Source organism: Macaca fascicularis, chromosome 10, assembly GCF_037993035.2.
Source record: "Macaca fascicularis isolate 582-1 chromosome 10, T2T-MFA8v1.1".
NCBI classification, from domain to species: Eukaryota; Metazoa; Chordata; class Mammalia; order Primates; family Cercopithecidae; genus Macaca; species Macaca fascicularis.
The window spans coordinates 96,752,395-96,774,374 of record NC_088384.1 but is presented as its reverse complement, the minus strand read 5'-3'; the positions used below and the strand labels follow the sequence as shown (position 1 = coordinate 96,774,374).

Here is a 21,980-nt window from a genome sequence, read left to right as displayed (position 1 = left end):
GGAGTCGCTGCCCCACCTCCTTACCTGCCTCTAGGGCAGGGCCAGGCCAGGCCATTGGGTCCTCTGGGACCGGTTGGGCCGGTTTGGAGGCGGTTATTACCAGGGCTCTCTGGGAAGAGATGGAGACCCAGAGGAGGAGGAGGGAGGGAATGGAGGAAGGGGTGATGGGGATGCGGAGGATGGAGGTGGGGGGAGTGTGGGGTGGGATAGGAATTGGGTAGGAATGGAGAGGACAGAAAACCATTTTGGGAAGCTCCTCCTAAATCACCAGCAGCCCACAAGATGGGAGTTGAGCCCCGCCCTGCTTCTGAGGCTTTCCATTCAGTCCAGTCTGGGGTGTGGGGGACCCTAATTGAGTCTGAGATGCCTTGGGAGGAGGAGGTAAGTGGGGCATGGAGTCCACTCCATGGGGATCCTGAGAAGTGATGAGCCTGCCTACACAGCCAGTTACCTGGGCAATCTGGCTGAACACAGTCACCCGCCTTCCTGTTTCCAGCCACTTTGGACCTAATTACCAAATAATTAAGGCCCAAGTCATTTTCCACTATTATTCTCCATTGTCCAATTTCATTTATCAACCCCCAGCTGCCTTCTTCTGACCCACTTAATTCTTTCCTCTCCCTCCCTTTTCTTTCCTTTCAATACACATCACACAGCTGGCCCTGTGCTGGGGCTCACAGCCCAGGGGCCAGCGCTCAGCCTGCCTGGTCAAGGCACTCACAGAAGGCATCTCAGGGGAGGGGATGTTTGAGCTGAAAGATGAATGAATGTGGAGAGATGGTGACCACATGGGGTCAGCACAGGGAATATCCACTGAGTTCTCACTCCACGCCTGTCACGCCTCATATCTCTTCTCAGGGAATTTCCGTGAAAACAGTATGAAGTAGGCCTGGTGGCTCCAGTTTTACGGTTGAGGAAATCAGTGTTCAGAGAGAGGGGATGACGTGCCCAAGGTGACAAAAAGGACCCAGGGACAGTGGTGGGATTCAGATCCCCGTAGGGCTGACTCAAGACCCCATTGCCCAATCCACTGGAGATTCCTCCACTGGGAAGGGTGTTCCGGGCTGGGGGAACTGAATGCACAAAGGCACAGGAGGGTGAAACGTGCGGGAGTTTCGGGAAGCTCTAGCGGTTCTGGACAGTTGGAGTATGCCTGCTCCCCTGTGGGAGAGCAGTGTGTGTGGGAGCCATTGCAGGGTAGAGGCCAGACTAAGACAGGCCTTGACAGCCAGACTAGAGAGTTTGGGCTTTGTCCAAGAGGCACCAGGGAGTTTAACCTGGGAGCACTGCAGGCTTGAGAGGCAGGATGCCTGGTGCTTGGAGGCAGACAGGCAGAGTTTGAATCCTGACGTAGCCTGTCTTACACACTTACGGCTGCTTGACCATTGGCAAGTCTCTTGATCTCATATTGCTCCCCCTGAGGCGATAATAGCACCTACTTCCTGGAGTTGTCCTGACCATGGAAGAAGTTGGTGTTCAGCACAGAGCCTGGCATACAGTAAGGCCTGACAGCTATTCTTGTTTTCTTTCAGAAAGCTGACAACAGGGGCTGGTATGGGGAGTTGTCAGGAAGCCCCAGGAAGGGTGGTTTTGATTTCCAGAAGAGAGATACCAAGGCCTCTGGAGGCTGAGATGGGGAGACTTCTACAGCTCAGGGTGACAGTGGGCCTACAGGTTCCGAGAGGCTGGGCTGGGGACAGTTGTCCTCCAATCCCTGTGCCCAGTCTTCTTGCCAGGAGTGATGGGGGGAAAGACAGAGATACCAAAGGTCATCCGTGGGGACCCCTCTCTTCCCAGGGAGCAGATGTCAGTTGCTGGAGCCTGACAGTTCCAGGAGGAGGGCAGAGAGCAGCTGGAGCCTCTGTTCACCTCCAGTGCTGGGGGAGCGGCAGAGCTGGTGCTTCAGGCAGGCCGGATATTCCTGCCCTTGCTCTGTGTGCACTAATTTAGCCTGGTCTGAGTCTCATGGCTGCTGGGCCGTTCCTGTCTCTGCCTGTTCAGTTGAAGAGGTGGAGATGTCTCAAAAAGTGCCATGGTGACTGGGCGTGGTGGCTCACACTCGTAATCTCAGCACTTCGGGAGTTCAAGGCGGGTGGATCACGTGAGGCCAGTAGTTCAAGACCAGCCTGGCCAACGTGGTGAAACCCTGTCTCTACAAAAATGCAGAAAAATTAGCCGGGCATAGTGGTACGTGCCTGGAATCCCAGCTACTCAGGAGGCTGAGGCAGGAGAATTGCTTGAACCCGGGAGGCAGAGGTTGCAGTAAGCCGAGATCACTCCACTGTACTCCAACCTTGGCAACAGAGCAAGATTCTGTCCTTCCTCCATAAAAACCAAAGAAGTGCCATGATCAGGAGGCTGGCCTCCTGCAGGGGTCCCTGGCATGTGCCACAGGAGCACCCCCGACCCACTGGGTAGCTCCGGAGGGCTGCATCCTCACAGAATGGCTCTGGTTAGTTTGACAGGGGACTGACTGCTTTCTTAATACAGAGATCACACCCATGAAGCACCTTTGACCACGGCCAACTTCACCAGCAGGCACAGTAGGCACTGTTCCTACAGCCTGCAATATTTCAGGGGTCCATGGCATTGTTTTTATTTCTTTAAAATCAGCAGAAAAAAATGTTAATATAATGCATCCTGGATTATGTTCCTCTTTATTTTAATAGCCATAAATTAGAATTTTTAACATATTTCTATGGAGAAAGGGGTACATAAAAACAAAAGTTGCAGGGGCCCATAAAATTCATATGCAGCCTGGTCTTTGCACGTCCTTCTCCTGCAGGACAAGATCCCAAGAGACAAATAACTCAGGTGTTAGACTCACATGGAACTGGGTTCAAGCCCTGATTCTACTACTTACAAGCTTTGTGACCCTGGCTAAGCCACTTAACCTCTCTGAGCCTCTGTTTCCTCATCTGCAAAATGAGATAAACAATGAATGAAAGGCCTTTAGCAAGGGTGCCCCTGAGCACATAAAAAGGATCCAAAGCACCAAAGCTGTCAAAAGGCTATCAAAGCCATCAAGAAAGTCCATCAGCCTGGTGGTCAAGACCATTCGCTTTATAGATATTTCCTGAGCACCTGCTACGGGTCAAGCTGTATGCTGGGTACTCTTGTCATTTGCTCCCTGCCTGTTCCTCTCTCTGCAGACCCTGGTCCCCACCCCACCTATGTCTGTATCTTCATCACCCCACTCACCATTTCTGTCTTACAAAGACCCTAAGATTCTCTGTCTAATTTCGCTTTCCCTTCTTTATCTTCACTTCCTTGCTTGCCACTGGATCCTTGGAATCTTCTCCCTGACCTGGGCAGGCAGCCCTACCTAATCTAATGGAGATCAGCTATCATCTTCTTACCTTTTTCTCACTGCAGAGGGATCTGCCCAAACTCTGTTCACCCGCACCGCCACATCCCAGTGAGTCCCAATTGGACACAAGACCGACCTCTTCCTTCTCCTCTGCAGAACCACATCCAAATTCAGCCCTGAAGTTGTCTTCTTTAACTTTTCCCCAACAATCTGCAGAAACATGGGTCAGGTAACCTCCCATTTGAAATGTTGACAACCTCAGCTTCCTAATACAATAAAAGCCTGCTTTCTATCTTTTTCCTGCCAAAGGCATCATGAATGATTGATTGATTGATTTAAAGAAATTAAAACATGTCACATAATTTTATAAGCAACTTAACCACCCGTATTGGAGCCTGGATACCTGACGTAAAGATTCCAGCTTTATTTTATTTTATTTATTTATTTGAGATGGAGTTTTACTCTTGTTGCTCAGGCTGGAGTACAATGGCACTATCTTGGCTCACTGCAACCTCCAGCTCCTGGGTTCAAGAGATTCTCCTGCCTCAGCCTCCAGAGTAGCTAAGATTACAGGCACGTGCTTCCATGCCCTAATTTTGCATTTTTAGTAGAGATGGGGTTTCCCCATGTTGGTCAGGCTGGTCTCAAACTCCTGATCTCAGGTGATCCACCTGCCTCCGCCTCCCAAAGTGCTGGGATTACAGGAGTGAGCCACTGCACCTGGCAGATTCCAGCTTTAAATATGGAAATATATATTTTTCAATACCAAAATCAATATAAGATATGAAAAAGATGAATAAAGAGCAGAAACAACTTTTTTCCCTTTTAAATGGGAGAACTTGTTTAAGAACTTGTTTCTGGAGCTGAAGATTTTTCATGGTTTTATCTATGACTTAAAATAGGAGAAAAAACACAAAAAGTAGGTATACAAAAGTAACCATGAATGCAGTCAAGGGCACTAGGTCAACGGGTTGGAAGTTGACTCTTCCCCTTGACATGTGTACAGCCAAATCTAGAACCCTCCCCTCATTCTTATCTGCTCTCAGGCACTCAGAGCCCTCTAGACCCTGGTCCAATTCATCAGCAGCTTCTTCTCAACTTGCACTTCACACCTGCTCCACTTGATGAACCCCATATTCTTCCTTCCCAAGACAAAGCTCTTTTCCCTCCCTGCTCTACCTGCTCCTCCTGGAACAGCCTCACTCCCTGGTCCTCTTGAATATAAGTCCCCTGAGGACAAAAATCTTACATCCTCACTGATGGATCCCAAACTCCTAGAACAGTGCCAGGCATACGATAGATGGTTATTAAATATTTGGAGACTGAATGGCCAACCCAGAAAACTCCTATGTAAGCTTCAAAACCTCAATCAAATGGAGTCTGCTTTTTGTGCTACCCTCGGCCCCCTGGCAATGTCCGGCACTGTGGTTTTTGTTTCCACACTGCTTTGTGTTGACTCCTCTTAGTGCACATTTTACATGTCTGCAAATCAAGAGGCATCTCGGCCTCTGGAGCAGACAGACCCCGCTGCCAGTCCTGCTTCTGACACTTCATTTATTTATTCAACTCACTCGTTCCACAAAGATTTACTGGGCATCTACCTCTATTGTACCAACCATTGAGAATTAAATGGTGAGCAAAGGCAGATTAGCACCTGCTCCTCATGTACCTTCCCCCAGGCATGCCCATTAGCCTTGCAGTGCCTCTGTTTCCTCAGCTGTGACACAGGTAATGGCCTCTTCCTGAGAGGATTGTTGAGCAGATTAAATTGGGAGGTGCAATAAGGCACTCAGTGCATGGTAGGTGCTCAGTAGATTTTGCCCTGTGGAGACTGAGCTCCTCCTTAGGGCCAAGGAAGGATTCCCATTTCTTTCCTCTTTCCTTAGGCACAGAGGAGGTAGCGGTAGATGCTAGCTGGTAATGAGGATGGTGGAGATGCACTTGGTGCCTGTCTCTCTGTGGCTGTCTCTGGATACACACACCTAACACAGACACACAGACCCACACATGCATACAGAGAGAGAGACACACAGAGAGAGAGAAAGAGTCAGATCCAGCCTGTCCTTACCACACTAGCTCTTCCAAGGCCCAGAACCATCCTTCACCTCTGAGTGGGCCAGTGCTAGGGCCAAACAAGAGTCTCTAGCACATTGGGACAAAAACCCAGGATTCCTAGGCCTGGGAAGGTGCAGGATTGACCTGGGGGCACAGTATGCCCCATCCCTGACCCAGGTGGCTAAGGCTCCAGAGATGGTACACTTTCACCCAATTTCTCAGTATCTCTGGGGACAGTGACGCAGAGCAGTTTAAAAAATTACCCCCCACCCTGCGATCCACCCCCGCACCTATGCCTCTGTCTGGCCATTCACACTCCAATGCATGACATGTGACCAGATGGCCACAGGCCCGCTCCCTTGAGCAAACAGCAGTGCACGTGAGCAGTGTCTGGCCTCAGGCTTGGACATGGCCAGCTGGCCACTCAGGACTCTTGCCCCACTCTGCAGGAGTGGAGGGGTAGATGGAGCACTGGGACATCTGGTTTCTAGCCCTAAGCTCAACCTCAAGGCAAGGTCTGGCGTGTATCCTTTTTTGTCTCTAGGTCTCCTCAGTTTCCCTATATGTATCAGGCAGGATCTGGCTGGCTGGTTGGAGAAGTAAGCCTGAGAGCCTTTTTAGCCCCTGTGTTTTTCTATCATATTCTTGGGTTCAGGGCAGAAATAAATGTATGGGCCTTTCAGATTTAGATTCTGGGCACCTTGGGCACCTGCCATAGGCCATTCTCAGCAATTGCTGAGATCATCTCCAAACTTATTTCATTCTGAGTTTCAACCTCTCCAACCTGCTGTTTTCCTCAATTCCCTCTAAGACTTTTAATGTTCTTAGGAACCTTCCAGTTGCTGTGGAAGAGTTTGAAGAGATGAGGGTGGTGAGAACCCTCTGGACCAAAATGGAGCAGTGTCTCACATCTAGGAGTTGGGGTCGAGGCCTCGGGCGGTGTGGTTAGAGGGGCATGGTCGAATTCAAAGGGTGCAGATTACATAATTTTATTTGAAATTATTATATAATTTCATATTTGGAAAGATTTGAAAATGACAAACCTCAGAAAATAATGAGTGTCAAGGCTTTCTTTGCTGATTGGGACATTGCAGAAGATAGCTTGAAAGGGGCAACAGCTTAAAATTAACCTGAACCATTGAAATTGCTGGGTGATTTTTTTTTCTTAGGTCACACATGGTCAAATATTGCCGTTTCCTGTGTTTCACCTTAATATTTTGGGGTTATCAGAAGAGCACATGAGCAACTGAGAACTACGAGTGTTTTGTGAGGCGGGAACGCTCACATGTGGCAATGATTGGAGAAAGAGAAGGCAGCCAAGGAAACGGAGAAGAAACAGTCAGAGATGAGAAGGAAGCCAGGGGGCTCCAAGAAGCAGAGGTGGTCAGCTGGCCAGCAGTTTGGGACTGGGGCTGGATGGGGACCTAGGCTGGGATACCCCATCCATTTCTACCCGGCAGCCCTGTCCAGTGTCTCCTCTTACCACTCTGCCTCAGTGTCTTCGTTCCAGCCACACCAGATATCTGTTGTGTCCTTGAATGCCTCATGCATTCTCTCAACCCAGCCTCCCCTCTGGCTGTTCTCTCTTCCTGCAGTTCTTGTCTCTGCCCCTTCCACATCAGATGGGTACTGCCTCTGTTGTTCAGCCCTCTGATGGTCACCTTCTTAGGCCTGTCCTGCTCCCTTTACCAGACATGGTTAGATGACCCTAAGGCTGTGCGTCTCCATTTTTAACTTAAAATTTCTTATGTGATGTCTGTCTTCCCCACTGGACTGTGAGCTCCTGTGGGCAAGGCTGGTGTCCATTTTGTTTATTGCCATATCTCCATGCCTAGCACAGTGCCTGGCATAAGGTAGCAATGCAATAACTACTAATAAACCAACAGATGGGACACCAAAATTATCAGGATGCTGAAGTCCAAGTCTCTAGCAAGCCTGGGCTCTTACTCAGCCAAAATATCTGGGTCAGATATGACTTTCTGAATGGTCCATGCGGAGCTTCTGACTTTGAAAATCAATGTGCATTTCCATCAACAAGTTGAGGGCATTGAGAAATGAGGAGCTGTAGGGTCAGATGGTGTTCTGATTATCTCTCTTTTGCTGCAGAGCAAACCACCCCACAACTTGCTGGCATAAAACAACACCCCTTTCAGTACACTCACAAGTTCAGTGGGTCAGAAATTAGGAAAGGTCACAGAAGAGACAGCTCATCTCTGCTTCATGACATCTGGGCACCTCACCTGGGATGACTTGAATGGCTGGGACTGGGGAATCCACTTTCGAGATGGCTTCTTCATTCTTCTTTCTGGTGCCTGGGTTGGGCTGGTTGAAGACGGGGCTCACATGCAACTGTCAGCTGGAACACCTACATATAGCTTCCAGCATTGTGGTCTCAGGTCAGTAGAGCATGAGAGTTTCTTAATAGCCATCTCCTGACTCTCAGTACAATTGCTCCATTAAATAAGGTAGATGCCTCATGGCATGTCATGATGTAGCCTAGGAAATCATATAGTGTCACTTCTGTACTCTATTGGTCAAAGCAGTCATAAGTCCCTCTGGTTTGAGGGGACAGATCATAGGCCCACATCCTACTAGGAATAGTGTCACAGGATTTATGGCTATGTTTTAAAATTGCCGTAGAAGGTTTATGCTGCTGTAGATCTCTGGGATCAGGCCTGTGAGCAGATGCTGAACTGCATGACCAAATACATTTTCCCCTCAACTCTTAGCATTAGAAAAGCACTTTAAAATCTTCCAAGTCACCAGGTGTGGTGGCTCACACCTGTAATCCCAGGATTTTGGGAGGCCGAGGTGGGTGGATCACCTGGGGTCAGGAGTTTGAGACTACCCTGGCTAATATGGTGAAACCCCGTCTCTCTAAAAATACAAAAAAATTAGCTAGACATGGTAGCGCATGCCTGTTGTCCCAGCTACTCTGGAGGCTGAGGCAGGAGAATCGCTTGAATCTGGGAGGAGGAGGTTGCAGTGAGTGGAGATAGCACCATTGTATTTTGGCCTGGGCAACAAGAGCAAAACTCTCTCAAATAATAATAATAATAATAACAATAATAAATAAAAAAATTCTTCCAGGTAGAGGAGGAAGGAGACTTGTAGCTTTGTAGGCCTGGGTTCAAATCTTGCTTCTATCACTTCGTGTCCACGGGGTCTTGGGCAAGTCATTTAACTCATCTGAGTCTCAGTTTCCTTACCTGAATAGTGGAGGCAGCAGTGATGCCATAGTGAGGATTTGATGAGCCAGTAAAGGAAGATCTGATGCCTGCTGAATGCTTATAACAGTTACCTTTGTGATCATCAATGCTCTTTCATGTAAAATGAGAATAAAAATAGAGACCTCACAAAAACTGTCCTCCTGGCTCTAGGCCATCTGTGAATAGGGGAAATTCAATTCTTGTTCTTGGGCCAGTCACTCGGCAAGAGTCTGCAGACACAGAGATGAATGCAACAGCGCGGTCAGCCCTTGGATCTCCACATCTAGTGGACAGGGGAGTCATAGCGAGGCTGAGGGAGGTGGTAGGGGGCAGAGCATTAATTCCCGTGGAATGGTCATCAGTGCACTCATGGCATTCTTGATGGGGGTCTCTGGACCATGCCAAGGGGTCTTCTTTGGTCCATTCTTAGCCAACATATTTATCATGGACTCAGTTAAAGTCTGACAAAGTCTTGCTGACTTTGTTGGAAAAGACCAAAGATGGGAAAAACCCAGTTTCATAAGACCTCATGTGAAAGAGACACGGCTATGACTTTTAGCCGGCTCCCAATATTACCTACATTTTTTCAGTATTATGTTAAGAGCTTTTCATGTATCGTTCCATTTAATCATTCCAGTAGCTTTATGAGGTAGGTGCCTGTATTGTCTTCACTTTATGGGTAGACATTGAGACTCAGAGAAACCAAATGGTTTGCCCAGGGCCACATGCTGTGTTCCAGCTGCCAAAATGCTAATGCAACCCCCGACTGCATGAATAGAAGAAAGTGTCCTGAGCAGGGGATGAGACACGTTGTGTTCTGCACTGCCCAGATCACCCTCAGGGGTGGCTCTCATTTAATTCAGAGGTACTGGAGACCTTCCAGTGGAGGGAAAGAGTGAGACCTTGGAGACATAGGACCTCACAGTCATGTTCTGTGAGGGAACACGCGCCTGATGTGGGAGAGAGAAAGCTGACATCAGGACCACTCCTTCATATTTCCAAGAGGCTGCTGTGGGGCAAAGAGAGCTCCATGTTTCCTGTGAGCATGGTCCTGTGTTAGCCATTTAGAGCTGTTTGAAAATCTATCTGGTTCCCTTGTGATGTAGTGAGCCTCCTGTCACTAGAGGTGTTCAAACAGGTTAGAAGTGCCATTGAAGGCAGGCCTGTAGTGGATGGGCTGCTGGACATGTGTAACGCCTCTAGCACAATGCCTGGCATAGGGTAGGTGCGTGCATCAGGGAACCCTTAAGGTTTAGGAGTAAACCTGGCTTCTCTTAAAGATCATTTTTTTTTTTTTTTTTTTTTTTTTTTTTTTTTTTACATCCAGGCAGCTCCTTATATACTTAGGAGGTAAGAATCATTTTAATGATGACCAAACATATTACATACACAATTTCATTAGAATTTTGTAACAATGCTATTAATTGTGCCTACCTTATGGGGTTATTATAGTTGAGGAAACTATAGCACAGAGAGATTGAGCAACTTGCCCAAGGCCACACAGTAATTGGCAGATCTGGGATTTGAATCCAGGCCTCTGGCTTTCCCTACGGTTGTCCTTGCCCATGGATCTTCCAGGGGCAAGTTTGACCCTTGAAGTCTCTGGCCAACGTTTATGATAATGGAAGGTGTTCCAAGTTTCTTCTCATGGCTCTGCCTCTGGGATCTTTGGATTTACTAGCTGGAAAAGTGAGGACACGTGATAGAATCCCTCAACCAGTGGTTGGCTGGTGGACCCACCCCAATATATATTGGTGGACCCACCCCAATACATAATTTTGATTCACCCAATGTGCCTATGTAGGGAATGCAGCCATAAACAAAATGGAAGAGATGCCTGTCTGCCTGAAGCTTATTTTCTTGTTGAAGAGACAGCAGGGAAGAGGCAACTGCAGTGTGGGCTGGTGGGGCTGTGAGTAGAGCAGATATCAGGGCCCCACTTATCTCCCTTTGGACCTCACTGTTGTAGTCCTGACTTACCCTTGACCACTTAGTCCCTGCCCAGGGCCTTTCTCTCCCTGCCCAAGTCCACTGTGACTACACTTAAGGCAAGCTGGAAAATTGACGTCCATCGGGAATAGCTCCAACCAATGATTGATGGGACTGGTGGATTAATACCATGGCTCCTTCCCTCTAGGCTGAGGTAACTCGGAGCTGTGTGTTCTACACTGAACTCTTAGCTGAAGTTGCCCATGGTGGGAACTTGCCTGATAATATCCTTTATTGGCTGCCTTCCTGTCCCTGCCTCATTTCTCATTTCCCTGCCAGCAGATGCTGCGATCGCCTTCTACATACACTACCTTCAATCTTCATTGTAGACTTGGCTTCTGGAGGGACCCAAATGACCGTGACATAGGACAAAACTCAGGGGCTCTGTGAGCCTAGAAGAGGAGGCGCTGAGCCCGGCCAGGACAGAGGTCCACAGATGATCCCCGAAGGAAAAGAAGTCTAAATGGAGACCTCAAGGGTGAGTGGGAGTTAGTCGGCTAAAACGTGGTGAGCAGAGAGGGAAGAGGGACAAGTGTTCCAGCAGGGGGACTGGCATTTGAGGAAGCTCAGAGGCAAGGAAGGGTGGTGTGTCTGTGAATGGTGGATGGACCGTTACAGCTGGTCTGTGACAGTGGAGGGTGGGGGATTGTGAGAGATGAGGCAGACCCCAGACTTGGAGGCCACAGGGAATGATTTGTATTTTATTCTAAGAGTCCCCAGGGACAACTGAAAGATTGTTGGCAAAGAAGTGCCAGCCAGTGGGCCAGGTAAGAGGACCTGGGAGCTGGGAGGGTATCTGAGGAGGCCAGGCCCCACAGTGCCTCCTGGGTCTGCTTTCAAAGCCCCTCAGAGAGCAAGGAGAAAGAGGCCCTTCTGGGAAGATTCCTGGGTGCCTTTCAAGGAACTTCCTCTTGCTGCTAAGTCCCCCTCGCTGGAGCCCATAAAGCAGGGCACTGAAAGTAATTACAGGCTGGGAGAGGCCAGGGCAAGGACGCTGGGGACGTGCAGGGGGCAGGGAGGCAGACAGGAGCCGTCATGCTGGCCTGGCTGCCAGGGAGGGAGTGTGCAGACACCAAAGCCCCCATAAAGTCGCCCAGAGTAGGCCCTTTTACAGGCATTCTGGGCTGGGGCATGACATCACCGGGAGCCAATCAGAGGCTCCCCCAAGCCCCTTTTTCTTCTCTGGGGCCTGTTTCTGTGGTTATTGAGGTACATTCTTGGTGAAGGGGGTGTTTTCTTTTGGAATGCTTGAACCCAATAGGTTTTGCAGCCGCTGGCTCGGCCAGTCCTCCTTCAGGCAAAGTCAGCTAACCGTATGTTCCCTTTCAAGACAGAAGGGCCTCCCAGGCAGCCTGAATGGGCTGCTGGGAGTTCCCTTCAAGCCACAGCTTCAAACTTCTTTTAGTGAATCAACTTCTTTTAAACTACATCCATTTGAGAAAAATAATCAACATGAATTGAGAAACACAACAACAAACAGGCTATGGAGTAGAGTCGTGGATTTGAATCCTGGCTCCTCTCCTTACCACCTGTGTTATTCCTGGACAAGCCTCAGTTTTCCCATCTGTAAAATGGGGATGATACAATCCACTTTGCAGGGTTGTTGAGCACTGATTTTTTTTTTTGATGGAGTTTTGTTCTTGTTGCCCAGGCTGGAGGTGCAATGGCACAATCTCGGCTCACCGCAACCTCCACCTCCCAGGTTCAAGCGATTCTCCTGCTTCAGTCTCCCGAGTAGCTGAGATTACAGGCATGCACCACCACGCCTGGCTAATTCTTGTATTTTTAGTAGAGATGGGGTTTCACCATGTTGGCCAGGCTGGTCTCGAACTCCTGACCTCAGGTGATCTGCCTGCCTCGGCCTCCCAAAGTGCTGGGATTACACGCGTGAGCCACCGTGCCTGGCCCATGAGGACCAAATTTAATAGATGGGTATGAAGTGGTCAACTACCATCAGCCATTGTTTTGACAAATCCATTCTTCCTCACAGCACTGGACTTAAAGACTTAAAAAGGCTTGCCAGGCCTGTCTATTTCCCACACTATATTTATGGGTGAAGGATCTTAAGGAACATGGAAACGAGGCCCAGACAGGCTGAGGGTCTTGTGAAAGCTGCTGTGTCTAATTAGGCACTGTTTGTAGTTCTTTTGTGAAGCATGATCATTTGTTAGCTCCAGTTAAAAGAAATTATAAAACCATATAGAACCCAACTGAAAGTTTAGAAAACAAGGGCAAAAACCTTCTCCATAAGGCTACCAGCCTGCCATTGCAAGTACAGTGACTTATATGTTAATATGTAGTTTGTACATGCTGGTCTTGATAATAAACTTGAAAGGTGAATACAGTATACACGTGCCTTTGCTTACTCCACCAATAGTACAGATTATCATGTTAATGACTCCCTATTATTTCATCAAATTGATGCTGAGTATTGTTGAATTTTACTTTCAATTTCCCCCTATTTGAAATAATGCTTCAATGAACTCTTCTCTTTTTCCACAGAGCGCTTCTCTTTATTTGTCTAATTTCCTTAGGATAAATTCCCAGAAGCAGAATCAGTGGGTCTCAGGGTAAGAACATTTTTGTGGTTTGTGATACATATTTTCCAATTTACTTTCCATAAAGGATGTTCTGATTTACATTGCCTCCAGCAAAGTTTGTCCGTTTAGCCACTTCAAGGAAACCTCACCGGCATTAGGTATTATTGTTTATTATTTTGTTTGCTGCTAGATAGACAGTTATTCCTTATTCTTCTAAAATAAAATAAAATGATTGATTTGTGGATTCAAAGATGTATATATATAGTATATGTATCACTAGATTCATATTCTCTCTTTAACGTTATTTGATATTTGGGGAGGTATTGAGTCAGGTGAGTCTTTTGCTACAAAATGCAAGAATGCCATTCTTGTGTGCTTGTGAAAGGCAAGTATATTCTCTTCCATGCCAGACAGTGATAATTGTAATAAATTGGGGCTGCCGCCAAAGTCGAAATAAACAAACTGTCACAGCAGACAATGGAAGCTCAATCCTGACCCTGATGAATGAAGTTGCTAATGTGACTTCCTGGAGTGGCTGTCAGCCAACGGCCTCCCCTGTGACTTACATTAGGTCCTAGTGACAGTGGTAAGTGATGTGAGGAGGTAAAAAAGGTGCTTATGGGGCTGAGGAGGGGGTGCTATTTGGGGTGAGTGCGCAGTCTGGTTTCCACAGCCAGCAGAAAAGGACTGATCTGGAAGAACTTCACAGAGAAAGTTTGCAGGGTGTTCATGAAAAGATAGAAACTGAGAGTATTTGAGGTAGGGGCATGTGGTGGTGAGGTTAGCCATTTCAAACAGAGGCTCATAACCCAGCCCAGAACTGAGCACCTCTGTTGGGTCTGGCAGAGTGTCATGAACAGCCAGATGCAGGTTCCGATCTTGGGGCTGCCACTGAGACTTGTGGAAGATGTCACTGTGGATTGAGGGACAACTGAGAACTCGGTAACACGTCCTGCCCCATTTGCTCCTCCTGGTTCCAAGGCTGAGCCTGAGTCCAGCTGGCTCCAGGCTTCTCAGATTTCTGTCCTCAGAACTCCAACACTTGTCTGTACACTGGATGGGTAGCAAGTAAAATCTGCCTGTGTCCACCCCTCTTGTGTCACTGAAGACATGCTGATTCTCTTATTAGAGTGGAAGCTTGCTCAGACTTAAAAGGTGAAGCCTCAATGCTCATTCATCCTTGCAGCACCAGTGCTAACTCCCTTTTCTTCCAGGAAGCTTTCCTTGATCTCACCAGTTAGCTAATGACCACCTCCTTTGCCCTCCTCTGTGGAAGCTTTTATGGCTGTTCTTATTGCATCAGGATCGTAATTGATCTTCATTCCCAGACGCCGGACTCTGCAGCCACATCTGTGTTTCCCTTACTTCTTGCTGCTGTAAGATAACCTCATTCCTAGCTGTAGCCTTGGCCCTTTGCAGGCTGTCAAGGAATGGTAAGCTAATGAATGAGTGATAACATAAGCCCTCCACCATTTATAGAGCACACTTACCACACGTGATCTTATTTGGTAAACCTCATTATAAAGGTGGAGAGGCTGGATATTGTTATACCCATTTTACAGAAGGGATCAATGATACCAGCTGGCCCTCACTGAGAGTCTCAATGCAGCAGGCTCGGGGCTCAGCACTTTACAAGCATTGTCCCATGTCATCTCCCCAACAACCAAGGAGGTAGGTACCATCATCATCCTCATTCCGCTAAGAGGGGACTGAGACTTGCTGAAGATAAGTCACTTGCTGGGGCTGAATTTCTAGGAAGGGACAGATCTGGAATCTGACCCCGGTTCTGTGTGTTGCCAAAGTTTCCACTCTGCTGCGCTGCCCCTCGTGACGATATCACCTCCACTGTCTCCACCTCTGGCCCTTGAGTTCTTAGAAACAGTGTCTTATTTGTCCGTTCACTTCCAGTGCCAGGTACGAGGTTGGGCATAGGTAGGCATCCATAAATGCTGATGAAATGGAAGGATAGATGAATGGATGAATGGATAGTTGGTGTCTGCTTCAGCTCTGTTGCAAGTGGAGGGAGTTTCTGCTTTCATGCAGTGCAGTCAGGGGATGGGAACTGGGATTAACTTGGGGCTGATCTTGTACCTGAGTTGTTCTGGTCATAAAACATGAGGGTGTGTCTTCCTGGGGACATGGTGAGCCATGTACCTGCTTTCCAATGCATCAGATATGTCTTGCCAATCTCTGAGGGCAAAATGAAATGTCCTGGGAGAACAAACAGCTGCCTCCCTCCTGTGCCAGGAGAGCAGGATCATTTTGCTCTGTCTACACACGCATTCCTGTCTTCTCCCTGCTGATGGCCTTGGGAGATAATGTGTTCCATGTGTGTCCCTGAGCGTTGTGACAGCTGTCGTGAATTTAGTGGGAGCTGCAATGGCCCGTGTGTCTGGGTGAAGTGGGTTCCATGTCTTTCCAGGTTGCAGACTCTTGAGGGAAGCAGGATCCCATATCCCAGGGCTGTAATGTCAGACAGGGACTGCCAGGGTCAGTCTTTGCCTCTCTACCTAGCTCTGGGCAGAGCCTGAATGGCTGGTCAGCAGACTCCAGCCATGGAAGGTAGAGCTGGAATTAGTCCTTCTGCTCTAAGAACGGAGTGTGGGGCCTACCTGGCTGGACATGGAGCTTACTTTTTGATGTGCACCCAAGGTCCCAGTGCAAAACACAGGGCGCCGGTTTTCACATGTATCTTATCTGGTTTCCCCATCAGAGCACTCAGCTTTGTTGATGAGACCGTGGATTCCAAGATAGGCAATGATAGAAATGAGCAGAACTGACATTTATTGTGCATTTGCTCCCTGTCAAGCATTTTACACGGAATTTCTCTTCTAAGCTGTTGATATCTCAAAGTGCTTAACAGCATGGATATCAGAGTTAGCAGGACTTGGGTTTAGATTATGACTTTTCTGCTCAGAGCTGTGTGACCCTGGGCAAGTCACCTATCTGAGTGCCTGTCTCCTCACCCTGAAGCATGTTCTGACTAGTGACAGCCCTCGTACCTCGCAGGTTGACAGAGAGCCTGCATGTGTGTGTTTCTTTCAGGACAGTACAGTGTTGGTGGGCAGGCATCATCATTCCACGAGGCCTGCCGCTCTGCTGTTCCCTGAGATCTCTGCTCTCCTAACCGTGAGCCCAGGCTCCTTCCTGGCCAGGGTTCTGACCTTCCTTGCCCTGTCGCCGTCAGCTCCCTCTTGCTGCAGCCTCTGGCCTGGGAGTCCTTTCTGCATTCTCTCCTCACTTGTGTCTTGGATGAGGGCTTCCTTCTTTGGTGCTGATGAGGACTCTGCCTGGGAGGGCTTCCCTCTGCCGCCTGCTCCATTCCCTGCCTGCTCCGTTCCCCGCCTGCTCCCTTCCTGTGTGCTGTCTCCTTCATGAGACTCTGGGTGTGTGAAGGGGTGAGAAATTCGTGTGAGTGTCTGTGATTGTGAGGGTTGTACCCACGGCTGATATCTGGCTGTTTGTGCATGTGTATGTATGAGTCTGTGCCGGCATGGGGAGGAGCACGGATATCCACGGTGGTGAATGTGCAGGTGTGACATGCTGTGTGCCCATGAGTGAGACCAGGGATACAGGACTCTCACTTGTGGCATTAAGCCCATGTGTGTACAGCCTGCAGGCGTGTGATGTCGGAATGTGCCAGTGAGGGGCTGTGTGTGAGATACACACATGTGCATATACACACAAGCACTGTGTGAGGAAGTGTGTAGGGCGGTGAGCAAGGACATCAGCCTGTCAGGGCCCCACTCTGCGCTGCTGGGGGCTCATTCTCAGCTCTTTACGAAGTGCAGGGCAGGGGCAAGACCCTCCCTGGTGGGCCAAACCTGCCTGCTCTCTCTCTGTCCCACGTAGGCTGGACTAGAGACAGTTCTGGGATTTGCTGAGGGTGAGGCAGGCCCAGGGCCTGGGAGAGGTGGTAAGAGGAGGAGGCCTGGCCTAGGGCAGGTGGATGAAGTAAAGTAGAGACCCCTTCAACATAGCCTCTGGAGCCCTAGAGGGGACCGGAGCCTGCCTGGTCACACTTAGGTCTGAATTCAGCTCTCACATTCCGAGCCAGGCTCTCTCCAATTCTCTGTGCTGCTTCCCCAAACTGGGGTAGGAATCACAAAGGAGGTGACAAAGACTTTCTTCCCCAGCTGTATTCAGAAGACCCGGGAGGTCTCTCATCCTTATCACCAGTATCCTAATGAAGCTTCAAGAAAAATGTTTGTTGAATGAATTAATGAAATGAGAGAGAATGCTTATGGTTGCTGGGGGAAGGAGAGACTATTTGAAACAAGCTCATCCTACAACATGTGGGACAGGGCATGTGGTCGTGCAGGGCGGAGTGTGCGTGCATGTGTGTGTGTGTGTAGATATGGGAGTGTGGAGGAAAGAATCAGGTAACCACTCCCTGGCTGCTCCTAGAGCTGAAGTTTCCCAGGCGGGATTACGATCTCAATGTTTCACCTTCCGGCTACTAGGAGGATGGGATGGGGGCTTTGCGGGGCTGAATGTCAGTCTGGGGTTCTGATCTTCCTGGGAGGGGGCACAAGTCCTCAGCGGAGGATTTGTACCAGCCGCTAAGCAGATAATTGCTTGTCAGATTGATTGAAGGCTTTTCAAAATGTCTTTTCCTTGGAACACCCTCCCATCCCCCCCGAGGAGTGGATTATTTGAGTTGGAACTCTTCCCCCTCAGTTTTTTTCCCCTCCTTTCTCAAAGCAGTAATTACTGCCGAGTAGCCCTCCGTGGCGTTTCCTGTCATTTGGAGGCTGAAGCCAGCGGCTGTTTCCTCTGCTGGGTGAAGGACAAGCAGGCCAGTTAGGGAAATACCCCACCCCCTAGCCTGGCCCTGAGCCCCTGGGGCCCCTAGTGGCCTCGATGGGGCTAATGGGGCCTGGCAGGTGGAAAGGAACTGGCCGACTAATCAACTGAGGTAGTCCTGGCTCTCTTCCAAATCCTGAGACTTTCTTCACCCTTTGTGTCCTTGCTCCCTTGTGTGTGTGCGCGCACACACACACGTGCATCTAACTGTGTGTGTACATGTAAACTGTGCACAGGCTCTTGGGCCCCAGTAAAAATCTCCACCTGCGTCACCCACAGTGATTTTCCCAAGGGAGCTTAGCCTTGACCATTTCTTCAGGTTTGAAAAAGTCTGCAAAGTATCTGCATTGTAAGTGGACCAATGGCTGGCGAGATGCGTAGACGGGAGATAAAGCAAGGAATCGTGAGAGGCTCATTGCCAAATCAAGGTAGTGGGTTTAGGGGCGCCCATGGCACAGTGCTCTCCACTTTTCCATGCTTTCAGAATATTCACAATAAAATGTGGGTAAAAAGTTTGCAAGGTCGCTCTGCAATCCTCCTGTCCACCCCACCCACACTTAGGATTCGAAATCTCCGCTAGCCTTGAGTTTTGTTTTAATGCTGCTCCTCTTCCTCCTCCTCCTCCTTCCTTCCATCTTCTCCTCTTCCTCCCTCTGGGAGTTTGTTCTCAGTCACAGAGGCCAAAGCTGAGCAGGACGCAGACTAAGATGAGATGAAGAGTTGAGGCTCATGAGTCAAGACGGTTTGAGTCCATTCCAAGTTCTCCCTCTTTGTGACCTTGGGGGAGTAACTTAACCACTTTGTGCCTCAGTTTACTCATCTGTGTGAGGCTAATAACAACAGAACCTTCATAAGGTTGCAGTGAGGGTTGAATGAGAGAATGCATGTAAAATGCTGGGCACAAAGCCTCAGTCCATAATCTGTGCTTAACAAATGTTTGGTAAACAAATAATGAAACGGATCTCATAAGGAGATGTGGACCTCGGAAAGAGATGGGAGGGAATATGCCAGAGAGATGAGCATGGCAGCGAATTGTGTGTTTGGGGGACCGCACAAGTTTCAGCGTGGCTGGACTACAAGATGGGTGGTGAAGTGTGGAGGGCGGGGAGTGAGAGGGAGGCTGAGAAGGAGGCTGGGACCACGTTGCTGTGGTGATTATGAGCATGGTCTCTGGGATCAGGTGGCTCAGGTTGAATCCCAGCCCTGCCACTTCCTAACTGTATGACTTTGGACAACTGACCCATCTTCATGGCTTGGTTTTCTTATCTGTGGAAATGGGAATCCCAATCGCTCCTACCTTAGAGGACTGAATTAACTGAGTTAATAAATGCAGAGAACTGCCACCTAGCTTGTGGGAAAGTTGAATAAAAGTGTTTGCTATGATTGTCATTCTTAGACATGTGGACATGGGCCGCATGTGGTTGCACATGTGTGGTTGGCTCACGTGTGTGTGAGTGTGCGTGTGCACGTGGGCATCTGCAGCCAGCGCTTGTTTGTGGGTGTGTTTGTGTCTATATGTAAGTGTGTGGTGGGGACTGGGGTTGGGGAATCCAGGGAGCAATTAAACCTCTGGGAGAAGACCCATCCATCCTGGGCAAAGAAAGCCTTCAGTGAGAAGTAGATGGCATCACTTATAAATAATAATCTATATTACTTCCCTGCTGAAAAGCCTCCAGAAGTTCCTCTTCATTCATTCAGTCGACAAACACTTGCAGAGCTCCTACTATGCACTAGCCCCAGCCTCGTTGGCCCTTTCCACTTGCTGTTGGTTACATATAGCTTGTTCCTCTATGCACATTTCTCTTTGGCCTGCTAGACCCAAATCAGATGCTGCTTTCTCTGAGAAGCTTTCCTGACTACAGAAGCCCATGCTGATGGGTTCCCTTGGCACCCAGGTTTTTATGCCCACAGCAAGGTCAGTGACTCTTGTCTAGTCACCACTGAATCCCCAGCACCAGGGGAGAGCCTTAGCACAAGTGTTTTGAACAAATGTGAATTGTTCAACATGAGGACACCCACAAGGGGTCCCGACTCTGCAGACCAGTTCAACCAAGAGCCTGGGAGCTGGGGTTCACCAGTTTCTTAATTCCTGCCACTATCACTTCCATCTGTGCCACTGGCTCCCCACCAGGAAGGCAGCAGAGCCTGGATGCAGATGGCTCAGTAAGAGTTAAAAGAGCAGTAGGCGTTGGCTCCTGGGGACAGTGAGCTCCCCAAGGCTGCTAGAAGTGTTGGAAGCAGAGGGAAGCAGGGCAGGAAAGTGGTCAGCGTCCTTCAGATAAAGGGGGCATTTGACCTTGGGTGCAGTCCAAGGCCCTTCCCTGGAGGCCCCCAGCATGCCAGGCCCTGACCTGCAGGGGAGGCCAAGGAAGCTGCCTTGACTGCGGGAGCCACAGACGGGGCTGGACATCAAGCCTCGCGTTATCTCCTCAGGCCACACGTCGGCTAGGAGTGTTGGGCACACAGCAGGACCGGCTCACAGGAAGCTGGAGGAGTTTCTGTCTTTCTAAGGGTCAGAGGTGGCTGGGATTTGGCAGCCAGGGAAATGGGAACTTCCTGTGTCCCTCCCTGGAGCTGAGACTGGCAGCAGGAACCCAGATGGAACTGGTAGGCCAGAAATGCAAAGATGTGATTTTCATGGCCTGTTGCTCAGGCAAGACGTGGTGGGATTGGATTTCACTATATATACATGCATAGTATGTGTGCAGGTGTGTGTGTGCTCACATGTGCATAGTGTGGGCATGTGCACATACATGTGCATAGTGTGTGTGTGCATACACACATGTATAGTAGCTGTGGGGCAAAAATTCAGGGTTTGTGTGTCTCTAGATGAATCTGTTTTTGTGCCCAAATTTGTCTGCCTTGTTGTGAATACTCTTGGTATATGTGTGAAGCAGGAATTTGTGTGTGTCCATATGTGCTTATATATGTAAACATACATCTGCCTGAGGTATGTGTAAACCTGTGTGCTGAACACATGTGTATGAATGCATAGGGGGCCTGATTTTAATGTATGTATGTGTGTGTTGGGGGGGTGCACATCCTGACAAACAGTTTTGGAGCCCAGCAAGATGGAGCCACTGAAGGAGGGGATACAAAACCATGATGCTGGAAACATCTGTCCCTTCGTTTAGCCCTGGGGTCTCTGGAGAGGGTTTTATGTTTCCTTCTTGCCAAGAAGGAAAATGTGATGCTTCTCACTCAAATATACGAGCACAGTCACTCTCTATTAAATAAGATGCCCAGTCCAGCTCACCCTGGGTTATAATCAGAGACAAGTGATTGGAAGAAGTGGCAGGAGGATCATCTTTAAGGATAAGGGGTGAGCAGAACTTCCCTTCTGCTAGGGAAGGGTCCTAAACAAGATCCACCCCAGCCCAGCTCCATCTGGTCCCAGCATGGGCACCTCAGGCAGGAGTAGGTGCAGCAACAGCAGTGGGTCTTAAGGCATCTGGTTGGAAAGGTTGTCCCTGCCTTGAATGACCACAGATGAGCCCCCTAAACTCAGGAGCACTGAAAGCACAGAGGAAGAGGCCACTGCTATAAGGTCTCACAGAGTGGGGAGAATTTGAGTAGAATCTTTGCTTTCACAGGATTGAAGAAAGTTTGTTAAATCTGGCGTTTGTGTGATATTTGCTCAATGTCCATTTCGAACAGATCAGGAGTTGGTGAACTACAACCAATAGGCCAAATGTGGCCTAGTGCCTTTTTTTTGTAAATAAAGTTTTATGGGAACACAGCCATACCCAGCTAATACTGTCTATGGTTGCTCCCATGCTGCAACGGCAGAGTGGAGTAGTTGTGACACAGACCCTATGGCCTGCAAAACCTAACTATTTACTAACTGTCTCTTTACAGAAAAAAGTTTGTGGACCCCTGCACTAGACTGTTGATTTCATAAGGGCAGGAAGGATAAGCTCAACACACAGCAAGTGCTTAATAAGTATCAGTTGAATGAATGAATACATGACTTAATTTGGAGGATGATTCCAGGAAGAGGAAATAGTGTGTGCCAAGGCATGGGGCCAAGAAACAGCCCTAGGTGTACTGGTCATGGAAGGGTGGAGCACA

General features: G+C 48.8%; 1 long non-coding RNA gene across 2 annotated transcripts in view; it reads left to right on the top strand.

Moving 5' to 3' along the window:
• Positions 1–9,871: 9,871 nt before the first annotated feature.
• LOC135965650 (uncharacterized) overlaps positions 9,872–21,980 on the top strand; it is a 32,034-nt gene continuing 19,925 nt past the window's right edge. The window contains exons 1-2 of one of the 2 annotated variants that reach the window (XR_010578667.2): positions 9,872–11,041; positions 13,066–13,133. This is a non-coding gene — a long non-coding RNA (uncharacterized lncRNA). Of the gene's footprint in view, positions 11,042–13,065; positions 13,358–21,980 lie in introns of those variants that run through there. The other variant, XR_012419388.1, reaches the window with a different exon arrangement.